Genomic DNA, 12,753 nt, shown 5'->3' on the forward strand with positions numbered 1-12,753 from the left:
CCCCTCCACATATATATATAAGAGATAAGTGGCATTCCCAGTCCAAATACTCAGAGAAAAAACAGTGCTTCACTGTACTGTTTTTGCTCTGAGTATTTGGGCTGGGAGTGACAGTTATTTCTTGTGTGTGTGTATATATATATATATATATATATATATATATATATATATATATATATAAGCAAAAAGGTCCACTTTCACGTTTTTGTATCACCATTGCTGGGGTCGCAGACTCGAACGGGCATAGTAGCTCCAAAAGCATAGAAACATATTGAGCGCACTCACCAGACTTGTAGTTGTAGAAAAAGGATTTTATTATCAGAAAGCCATCATAAGTAGTCAACGTTTCAGTCCTCCCTTGGACTTTTGTCTTGATACAGTGGTAGATTGCATTGGTTTAAAATATACTCTATATTTTACGTTGAATTAATATATTATCTTACTACCACGGTTACATCTGTGCACATCTATACTTGATTTATGTTTAAATATTTATTTGTACATGTGAGGATGCATGTGTACATCAAGGCATGCATGTACCCACATGTATATATTTAATTTATTTGTATCTGTTTATTGTTTAAGTTCTATTAGTGTGTATTTTTAATTTTTGTATATATTTTTATATATTTTTTTATTGTTGATTTTCTTATTGTTGATCTTGTTTTTTTTTCATTTTTTTTTTATTTTTTCTTTTTGCACATAGGAGATGTGTGTGGTGTTTATATTTTTTTCTCTCTGTTTTTGTGATATTGTTACTATAGGATGGAATATACCAATGTGTTTACTCAGGCTTTAATATTTTTCCATTGTAGACGTATGTGTAGAGTTTCCATTTATCTCTTCTTCTTGGTATTGACAGCATGGATGGAATCTAACACTGTGTCTATTCAGGCTCCAATAATCTGTCTTCCTCTACATTAATGTACTATAGCGATTAAGTCTATTAAATGTTCGTTTTTATCCAAAGAATGAATGGTTAACCATGTCCCTCCCTGTGAGTAGATATGCAGATTAACTTTGAGTTACTTTAGTCAGTATAGAGTGCGCTATGCCCCGATCGTTTACCATGTATACATGGCAACCTATGGAACGCAACCAGACTGATGGTGACAGACTCTAGCGTAGGGAACTTCAGGCCTGACAGGGAACATGTGACCAGGGGTTGGTCTGTGACCACTTCTGCCGGGATGCATAGTTGAGCAACCTGGGGGATTGCAAGCAGTTGGGGACACACACGTGTGTGTGTGTTAGTGTACCGGAGTCCCACATTGCCCGTGAGTGGAGATAGCGGAGTGTGGTGTTCATTTGAACCTGGTAAGCGCACGTCTTTTTGTCATATGCTCTGTGTTTAGTTGGATGTTGTATCTAAGGTTGACTATTTAATATTTCTAGGCTATCAATGATTGTGTGGCAATGTCATCGTTAGCACTTATGTTTGTGATATATTTCTTTATGTGATTGTGCACACTTCATTGATATTCAACTGTATAGGTATCCATGATGCACACTCGCTGGGACAATTGTGTAACATAGTCCTGATTGGGTTTTGGGTTGCAGCATTTGGAGTTCTGTGATACTCCTAGCTTTTTCTTTTGGAATGCTAATATGTGTACATATATATATACACATAATCTTCTTGTCCAGTCGTGTATGTGTTAATGTGGTTGGTCTTTTGTGCAGATTTTGTATGGAGCCTGATAGACTGTGTCACTGTGTCTTGTATTTTCTATTTTTCTATTGGTAATTTGAGTTTTCAATTTATATTGATTATATCTTTGTTGTTTCATTTTTAGATGTAATATGAAATATGCACACATGGTGCATTTTTGCAATTTGTTGCCGGTCTTGAAAAAGGTTCATATTCGAACCGAAACGTCGACAAATTATTTATATGGCAATCGTTTGGACAAATTATGCTGAATAAATTGTGTCATTTTTGGATTACATATTGAATGACTTCTTGGAGACTGGATATTGTGTGGATATTAATTGGATCAGTTTAAAATTTGATCTTGGATAGCAACCCACCGACGAATTATTCTTGATGTGAGTGCAGGATTCGATTGTATATATGTATGTATGTATATATATATATATATATATATATATATATATATATAAAAAATGATGATTTTTGGGTAATTTATTTTTAAGCCATTTTTAGTTTTGACAAACAGTAATTACATGGAATTGTTGGACTAATTAAGCTAATTGGAAACTTTCCACAATTAGTCATGGGGGAGTGTCTTAGAGGCACGTCCTGACAATATTTCCTAAAAATAAAGATTTTAGAAATAAGATTTGGTTTGGAGGTGTTCAAATAGAATTTGATAAAAATCACGCACCCTATTGGATAGGGAAAACCTTATGGCTGCAGGTAAAACCCATCGCTGCTATGTTTTTCAAAATTACGGTTGCAATTGGATATGCCCCAATGTGAGTAATGACTAGGACCATTGACAACATCTGTCTGTCACTCGTCATTTCACCACCAGTTTGAAAGTGTCACTTAACACAAGGAGTTAATTTTGAATTACTCCAAGGACTTATGTGCTAATAATTTCTTAATTAGTGCCAGAAAAACTAGCACTTTATTTCAGTGATGATAAGATTATGGCCTGATTCAGAGGTGGACACTGATGCAGACGTAAGGACTGAGACGCCCACTCGCAGTATCGTACAATGCTGCATTACCGGCTGGTGCATCTTTAGACACATCATCGGTCTCACCTTGAAACTTGCACCAGCCCTTTGTCAGGGTAATTTTTCCATTGGTGTACGGCCTCCCATTTAAGCAGCTGTATGTCTGAGTATAGCCGCTTTCACCTGCAACACTCGCATAGCATGCTACCTCTGCATGCGCCGGATTTGGCACCCCTCTGTTACCTCCCGATCTCTGTCCAGGAATGCCCCATACTGCCTATACACTTCCCTGTGCATGCACTGGAATCTGTACTGTGTCATCTTAGTCAGACCCTGTACAATAACCTCATTATCATTATCATTTTTTTTTCACATGAGGCTGCCTGTTTAAACAGTATCTCAAAGGGGGGACAGATAAAAGAAATGACAATCTGGAATGATCTTGGTGTTATTACCATCACCTTACACGTGTTCTGGGAAACGTCACCTGTAAAATGAGTCCCCCTATCACTTTTAATAATTGTAGGGATATAGTATCTGCATACAGGTTCCTGCAATTAAATCTTGTTATTAATAGCTACTGCTCTAAATAATGCCTGGACCCCTGGGTTGGACAGTATTCCGAGTATTTGACCTTAGCCTGGCATGGCTGCCGTTTATCCTTAGCAACCTTGTGTCCTGTGGGTGGGAGATAAAGCACAACAGTTTAATATCATTTAAACATGACCTAAATACAACAATAAATCATCCACATTTTACATTAGAACAGATCCATTGGCAGATTGAAAAGATTGAAAACAGTCATATAAGGCCTGGGAGAAGATACTGGGGTTGCCTATGAACCCATGGGAAACCTGTGTTCATGTGTGGTGTTCTTTACTTTGCAGTACTTACTTATGTGTCCCACTTGGTTGCAGTTAAAACATGTTTTTGAGTGGGGTGGATGAAAATATTGTTGTGGGATTTGAGCAAGAGGGAAAGGTGGTGGGTATGGGTAAGGATATTGAGGGAAAGGATTTTGTGGGGGGTATGGAGTTTGTGGGTAGTATGGGACTTGTGGTAGTGCGTGATAAGTGGGATAAGGCTGTGCGTGCAGTGGTGTGGGATTGGTGAGGACGTGTAACTGTTCAGGTGTAGGTGTGTGTGGGTGCAGGTGTGTCTGCTGGCTGTGATGTTACCTTCATTCCTTCCAGAGCTTGGATACTGACAGCCATTAGTTTTTCGCTCTGGGTCTCTCTCTTCTTTGGGATGTTTTTATCATGTTCTATGGCAGATTCTATGAGGGTATCTATTGTGACTCCCCTCCACCCAGGTTGTGAGGTCTGAACCCGGGTCTTTAGATTTTCTTTAAGACCATCCATGAGTATAGTGACAATCATTCCCCTATGGTGAGTGCTATCTTTAATATCCTCTAACCCAGTGTACTGGGTGATAGCCTGCAGAGCCCGGTCGCAATAATCTTCTGCAGATTCACTCTCCTTTTGCTTTATAATGAAAATTTAGTTCCAGTTAACTACTACTGGAAAATATGTACCCAATTGAGTTATGATGCGGGAAATATTATCTTGGTTTACTTGGTCTGTTAAGGGAACGTCACCATCCAATACACAATCCGTGACAAATTTTGTCACGTCGGTATTACGTGGTAGACAGGCCCTTAACACCACACGCCAATCTTTATTAGTTGGCTCATGAGAACTACCCAAATTCCTCAAAAATCTTTGACATTTGGCTAGTTCCTTTTTGGGATTGGGGAAATCATTTATGATGGAATTTAGTTCTGCTCTTGTCCAAGGACAATGCATCACCACTTCCCTCATGGGCACTACACCGTTCGCATCTGCATTTCCGTTTGGAACAGTTATTGTCCGAATGGGATGCAGACCAGCAGCGCTGCTACCTTTGACCTTGTTACCTGGCTGTGGGGTTTAATCTGCTGCTGCTACGTATGGTATGAACAACTTCCACTACGGGTGCAGAGGGTGTTAACACTTCCCTTACTGTTACTGATGGAGATGACGGCACCACTCATGATTGTGGTGATGCAGCATCTATCGTCTGTACAGCATGGGAAATGGCAGACATTACAATAGGCTCATCATCCACATCATGAACATTTTCTTTATGGTTGCTTAAGAGAGGGTAAAAATTGCTTGTTACATTTTTATGGGTATTTTTGATAACTGCACTTGCACCTCCATCCACATAAGGTGGAGGTGGTGTGTGTGAACTGCTGGCAATACCTTCCACAACGCTACCTTGCCGCACGTGCGCGCCATTTTGAGGCTCGCCCGTATTGCAATTTAGCGTCGCGGATGTATTTTCTGGCAATGCACTTGCAACGCTAGTTTGCGTCGCTTGCGCATTTTTAAGCCATGCATACCCTTCATGCTGCCACAACTTTAAACATTCATAATATTTTACCTTTTTCTCTCGGGAGTGTATCAGATTGATGTGTACCCGGACATTATCTAATACATCCTTATCAAAACTACCAATTCTAGGAAACAGTTTAACACTCTTCCTAGTCATATTAAACCATAAATCACAATACCTAGTTTCATTGGCACCGTACTTGATATGCATAATATGCCGCGCCGACCCAAGAGGCACTTCCAACAGCAGCAAATCATTTAACATCTCTACCAATCGCTTGGTCCTCATCCTGGGAGAACCCTAAGTTTTTCAATAAAGATTTAATTTGGTGAAAGACAGTCTAGATACTCTCACTTACCTACGGAAGAAATTTCTTGATGCCCCCGCTCACCTACGGAAGAAATTTCTAGATGCCCCCGCTCACCTATGGAAGAAATTACTAGATGCCCCCGCTCACCTACAGAAGAAATTTCTAGATGCCCCAGCTCACCTATTATCTCTCAGTTTACAATCACAAGTTTCCAATGCGGCTTAATTACAATGCTCTAGAAACCCAACCTAATTACTGAACACTGCAATCACACTGAGAGTTGGTCCCTACAACAAAGACAACATGTACACCTGCCGATGTGTATAGAATGGTAAGCTACTTACCGAGCTACTAGGCCAACCCCTGCGCCTAGTACTTAAGGGTCATACAATAACCTTAACCTTTAGGTCCCGTGTTACACCCTAAACAAATACTCACAATCACACACTCTTTTCCTGCGCAGAAAACTACATGTTAACCCAATTATTGTAAACCTCAATGGCTTTGTTTAAACACGTGGCAGCACAACCGGAAGTACATATACGTTATTGTGCAACCAGTCGCATACACAATAATGCGACTACCACACAACCATATAACAACCTTTAGCTGCGTGCACAAAAGTGTGTCTTTACGGTGCGCAAAACTGTGACTCAGCTGCGTGTTCAATACTTCGGCACCCCTTTAAACATTATTGTTCTATCAACAAACGAAAACAAACTTTTTCCTCTCTTGTCCCTGGATTCTAGTCAGCGTCCTCGGCTCATACGAAAACGGGTAGCAATTTCTCAGCACCGAGCGGTTGCAGGCAAACCCTGCATGTGGCCACTCCACCCTTTGGTGAGATATCGATAACTGTATGTGCCGTGTGAGTAGGTAAGTGACTTCACTATGAGCCCCCAACTAAGGAATCTATATTTGAACCTCTATACACTCCTGCCTATACCTTCTAATGTCCTGCCTATACCTTCTAAGGATGACACTATTTTGCGTACACAATCATACAGTAAATAAAGACTCCAGACCTAGAACATGTGGTTCCAAAGCACAAAGTATTATTCAAGAAAAAGTACAGTCAGTTACACGCTATGATCTGTGTACAATTTAGCGCAAAGGAATTATACAGACCCAAGTACAGTATACATACGCAGCGCTTCTGGACCAGATGTAGGCATCAGCAAGAAACCCCCGTCAATCAGCATTCAGCAAGAAGACTAACAACCCAGGGTTAGAGCACACATATTTATACCCCCCAGAAATAGACAACACAATAGAAAGGCTTGTTGCTGATGCCATTGGTTCCCAAGGGGGGCGCATCTGTTACAAAGCATTTAACAGGTTGGTTCAAATGGACACAGAACAGCCTCTAACAGCTTGTTGCCTCCTCTATTTCCCCTGCATGCACAAAAATACATTTTGGTTCTTTATGTCTTTACGGTCCATAAGTTGCGAATGCATGTTCCGATCTTCACACCGTTGATACCGGGAAGCTGTGGATAAAGTGCGGATCAGTATAATATCAAAAATGGCTTACTTATCATGTATTAAACCTTAGATACCAAAATAGTCTTTATTTCACAGCATTTGTAATAAATGAATAAAACTTGAATCTTTTACTTTATAGCTATGGAACCTTTTGTGTAAGTGTGCATTATGTAAGTATTAGGGATATGGGAAAAGACGCTAGTTAACTTGGGGCAGATGCATGCGCATGAGGCTAATAAACAGCATTTGCATGCAGGATATTGTGTATTCGCTACTGAGCGTCATGTTAGCAGCTCAGCTGTGCATAATGTGTGGTGCTTATGCATGAGATTCCATCTATGATGGACTTAACATATACATATATATACATATATACATGTACATACACACATATATATATATATATACACACATACATACATACATTCCTCACTCACAGTTTCAGACTGCAATGCAAATGTGTTACCCCCAGCTGTGAAGCCGGGGCCATTCTGTCTGGGCGCGGGACTAAAACCTGTTTAGGATTCAGACAAATTCAATTGTGTAGATCAATGCCTGGGTTATATTGCAATTGCCACAACTATACTTGTCTACATACAGGGATTCCCAATTTGTATGTAAAACACTCACAGTATTCTGGTGCATTGTCTCTTCTATTTACTTTTTCTCAGGAGGCAGTTCTTCCAGTTGCCCTTGGTAGATTATCAAAAACATTGCCATATGTACTTAGCTCGTGAGTTGTAACTGAAAATGGCGCTGGTCGCAAAATGGCGTTTTGCAGATTCTTATTTCTAAAATGGAGTCTAGCTGCCATTCGCAAGATGGCATCACGCATGCTTCAATTTTAAACTGATCTTGTCTCAGCCAATTATCCAGCTTCGACAGCAGAGTTCCCGGCAGCGGAAGCCCGACAGCGCTGGAAATCACGATCGTCGATAGGTAAGTACTGACTAACCTAACCTAACCCCCTAACCCTCCTTAGGGGTGCCTAACCCTAACCTCCCCCCCAAGTGCCTAACCCTAAACCCCCCTCTAAGTGCCTAACCCTAACCCCCCCTTTCCCGATGCCTAAACCTAAGTCCCTCAGGGGGGTGCCTAACCTTAAGTCCCCCCCGGGGTGCCTAACTCTAACCCTCCCTCCCCCTAGCCTACCCCTAACCCTCCCGGGGGGTGCCTAACCCTAAGTCCCCCCCAGGTGCACTAAACCTAACCCTCCCCCCCCAGCTGTCCGCTCGCAGCGCCCGCATCCCTTCAATCGGGATACCAGGCACCTGTCTCCCAGCATTGGGGAAATGTCAGGCGTCTACATCCAGACGCCCGGCATTTCACCCTCGCCGGGATATGACAGTCGGGAAGCCGGCTGCCGATATTATTAATATCGGCAGCTGGCTTCCCAATTGTATACCGTGTAAACAGCAGCCTGTGGAGGTTATTGGGTTGAGCTGAACTCCACCTGAAAGTGGCATTCAGTAATATCATCATGTTCCGAAAACAATGCTTTTTCGGAACTTGATGAATAGCCCCGACACTTACTTTTCACAAAAGTATGTGAAAATGTTAATTTTCACATGCTTTTGTGAAAAATAAGTGATGATAAATAGGCCCCCATGTATCTGTGTATACTTTCATCCCTTTGCATGTTAGGGTCTGTATGTGTGTGTTTATTCATGTATATGAGTTTATATGAGTATATGTGTACCTATGTAATAATGCATGTACAGCATAAATAAACAAAATGCAGTGTATATATATATATATATATATATATATATATGAGTGTATTTGTGTGTGTGTGTATCTATGTATACTGTAGGTAAGTCTACGCACCTCTCTCTCTCTCCCGCTATATATCTATATCTGTATACGTGTATGACTGTCTGTTATAGCCCCAACCCTAGAATTGGTGACCTCTTTGATGGTTGGGGATGTGGCACCACATTCCTGTAATTGTGGCCCTGCTCCCTGCATTTTACAGTCAGTGGGGCTAGAATGACATCATTCAATGCAAATTGCATGTAGTGAGGGAAAAGGGAGAGATCGTCACACTGGCTGAATAGCAATACAGAACATTTAATAATAATAATAATAATAAGATATATATGGATGGAAGAACTGTGGTTCCTTTATTGTCACACTACCAATAGTAAGTTATCGAGGTCACGGTGGTGCTCACTAGAGTTGGGGTATAGAGATATCAGTAAAAGGACAGAAAGAAAAGAACTCTGTTTGGTGAGCACTCTGAAAAAATGTGATTGGATAATATTAAGAATGAACTTTTAATATGCAAATGTTAACATCCTATTCCTTGTAGATACATACACTCTATATGTCAGTGATCATACACCTGACACTAGGTAGAGATGGTATACATAATGCTACCAAGCTAATATTTAAATCTCTGATGTTGTTCACAATGAAAAATTTGCACACACAAATAAAGGTTATTTTAAATAATATAGAAAAACTGTAAAAGTGCATAAAGGAGATAGAAATTCCCCTGGCCTATATATTAATGGCGAAAAATCACAAATGTTGTATAGTAAATGAATATCATAATAAAATTACTTCAATTTGTCTCCATGATATTATCCTTTTTAAGAAAAGAAAGTATAAGGATGGTCAGGGTAAAGAATCTGCTATTACTGATGCTGCTACTCCTCACCTGGGCCTAAGCTCATCTATGAGGAGGGAGTGATCACTAAAGAGCAGGTTGCCCCTAGAAACAACAGTGTAACAGTGATGTTGCTCAGCTGTTCATTTCTGCTGTTGAAGGTCTTACTAATTTAGCATTGGACCCACAATGAGAGAATTACTAAACCTGAGATAATCAGCTGTTAATAGAGAGATAGAAGGAGAAGGTTTTAAGATGTTAACATATATAAGTATTAAATGACATTCAATAACCTTCAGTTTGCAATCCAAAAAAATAACATTTAAGTATTTTTGTCAGATTATTCTGTCTTTGTTTTGATACAGATGGTAATAAAACTTGCTGTATTTTTATCTTAGTTTCAAAAATATGTTACACTTTCTCAGATTCATAGTAATACATGGAGCTACTATAATCATTGAAACAAATAAACACACATCTCAGTGATCTCAAAGTTGTCATAAAAGATTGAAAAAAGTCTCACCATTTATGTATGGTTACTAGACTGCTAAAGTTTCACATGCATTAGAAAAAGGGGGCAACCAATCTCTTCTGTTCTCTTTTTTTTTGAACTACAAATGATTTTTGCATATTCCCTTAATGAAAATCGTTCAGTTGGTCAGTCTGACTGAACTACAAACTACAAACGCGCATGAGCGATAATCGATCATCGTTTTAACTCAGAAAGTGAACGATTTTTTCAACGATTGAACGATAAACGATATCGTTATCGATAATCGTTCAAAAAATCGTTGTGTGTATATGCATCTTATGTGTAGATCATACTATATGTAAATAACATCCAACGATTTAATCCACCTATGAGACACTGAGGCATTCATGCTCTAGAATACTGACGGTGGTTTATAAACCCCTCCATTCCTTATATTGACACAAATTTTACATAAAGAGATTGGTTGCCCCCTTTTTCTAATGCATGTGAAACTTTAGCAGTCTAGTAACCATACATAAATGGTGAGACTTTTTTCAATCTTTTATGACAACTTTGAGATCACTGAGATGTGTGTTTATTTGTTTCAATGATTATAGTAGCTCCATGTATTACTATGAATCTGAGAAAGTGTAACATATTTTTGAAACTAAGATAAAAATACAGCAAGTTTTATTACCATCTGTATCAAAACAAAGACAGAAAAATCTGACAAAAATGCTTAAATGTTGTTTTTTTGGATTGCAAACTGAAGGTTATTGAATGTCATTTAATACTTATATATGTTAACATCTTAAAACCTTCTCCTTCTATCTCTCTATTAACAGCTGATTATCTCAGGTTTAGTAATTCTCTCATTGTGGGTCCAATGCTAAATTAGTAAGACCTTCAACAGCAGAAATGAACAGCTGAGCAACATCACTGTTACACTGTTGTTTCTAGGGGCAACCTGCTCTTTAGTGATCACTCCCTCCTCATAGATGAGCTTAGGCCCAGGTGAGGAGTAGCAGCATCAGTAATAGCAGATTCTTTACCCTGACCATCCTTATACTTTCTTTTCTTAAAAAGGATAATATCATGGAGACAAATTGAAGTCTAGGGATACTAGTAATTTTATTATGATATTCATTTACTATACAACTGTGTGATTTTTCGCCATTAATATATAGGCCAGGGGAATTTCTATCTCCTTTATGCACTTTTACAGTTTTTCTATATTATGTAAAATAACCTTTATTTGTGTGTGCAAAATTTTCATTGTGAACAACATCAGAGATTTAAATATTAGCTTGGTAGCATTATGTATACTATCTCTACCTAGTGTCAGGTGTATGATCACTGACATATAGAGTGTATGTATCTACAAGGAATAGTATGCACAACAACTTTTTAAACTTAATTTTCTTGCTCATTATGACAGAGTAATATTTTAACATTTGCATAGTAAACGTTAATTCTTAAGCTGATTGGTTGGAATGAAAATCTGGTAACATGTGGGAGTAACTGATGATCAGCAATTTACTCCTAAATGCCAGAAAACAGAGGAAAATGGTCATCAGACAAGTTTGTTAAATATTTGATCTAAACAATTTGTTCAAACAACAGTTTTTGTTCATTTTCTGGCATTTGGGAGCAACTTGCCGCCCACTTCAGTCAGGTAGAGGCTGGCACCGGGAGACTGGCTAACTCTGTCAGGAGACCGGAAGAACCCCCCAAATTCAAGACTCACAAGGACCTTCCGGGAGAGTTGGGAAGTAAGCCCTACATCCTCTCCAGTGGTCCTTGTTTGTCCATTAAAAACTCCAACCTGCTTCTTTCTGCTGAGGGCGCTCACAACTTGAGCTTGTATATGACCATTTTTATTCCATTAGCAATCTATAAGGGAGAATGCACTATTGTACCTGATATGAGTTGATACTGAGGACTACGATTGTGAAGACTGCACATGTGCAGTACCATTCTTATTGTTTTTATCACTGTCATTGACAGTAGGGTGGCACCAATGTTCGTTATTCTGCTGGCAGTCGGTCTCTTTGTGCTAAGTATGTTGCCATCCATAGATATGCAGATGGTTTATGCATGCGCAAAAATGCCGGAAAAATGGCCGCGGCGGTCATTCTCTGGCGTTTTGAGCAGCCCTGAGAAATCTGACGCATGAGCTCGGAGAGGTAAGTTTTAGATAATATGGGCGCAGGGCGTTCGGTGCAGGCCCCCCTAGTTCTGGGGGCCTGTGTGCACCGCACACCCATTATAGATATGCCCCTGGATGTGCGGCCCATACTAACTGTTTATTTATGTTTGTGGGGGGCATGTGACTACAGCACATGTGCTGGGGAAAGCAGGGGTGGTTAAGCACTGGCCCTGTTTGCACCCATGCACCCTCCACAATATTTGCACCCATGCACCCTCCACAATATTTGCACCCATGCACCCTCCACATTATTTGGACCTATGCACCCTCCACAATATTTGCACCTATGCACCCTCCACAATATTTGCACCCATGCACCCTCCGCAATATTTGCACCTATGCACCATCCACATTATTTGCACCTATGCACCCTCCACATTATTTGCACCCATGCACCCTCCACAATATTTGCACCCATGCACCCTCCACAATATTTGCACCCATGCACCCTCCACATTATTTGCACCCATGCACCCTCCACATTATTTGCACCTATGCACCCTCCACATTATTTGCACCCATGCACCCTCCACATTATTTGCACCTATGCACCCTCCACATTATTTGCACCCATGCACCCTCCACAATATTTGCACCTATGCACCCTCCACAATATTTGCACCTATGCACCCTCCACATTATTT

Source organism: Taudactylus pleione, unplaced genomic scaffold (genome assembly GCF_031769625.1).
Source record: "Taudactylus pleione unplaced genomic scaffold, aTauple2 ptg001446l, whole genome shotgun sequence".
NCBI lineage: Eukaryota > Metazoa > Chordata > Amphibia > Anura > Myobatrachidae > Taudactylus > Taudactylus pleione.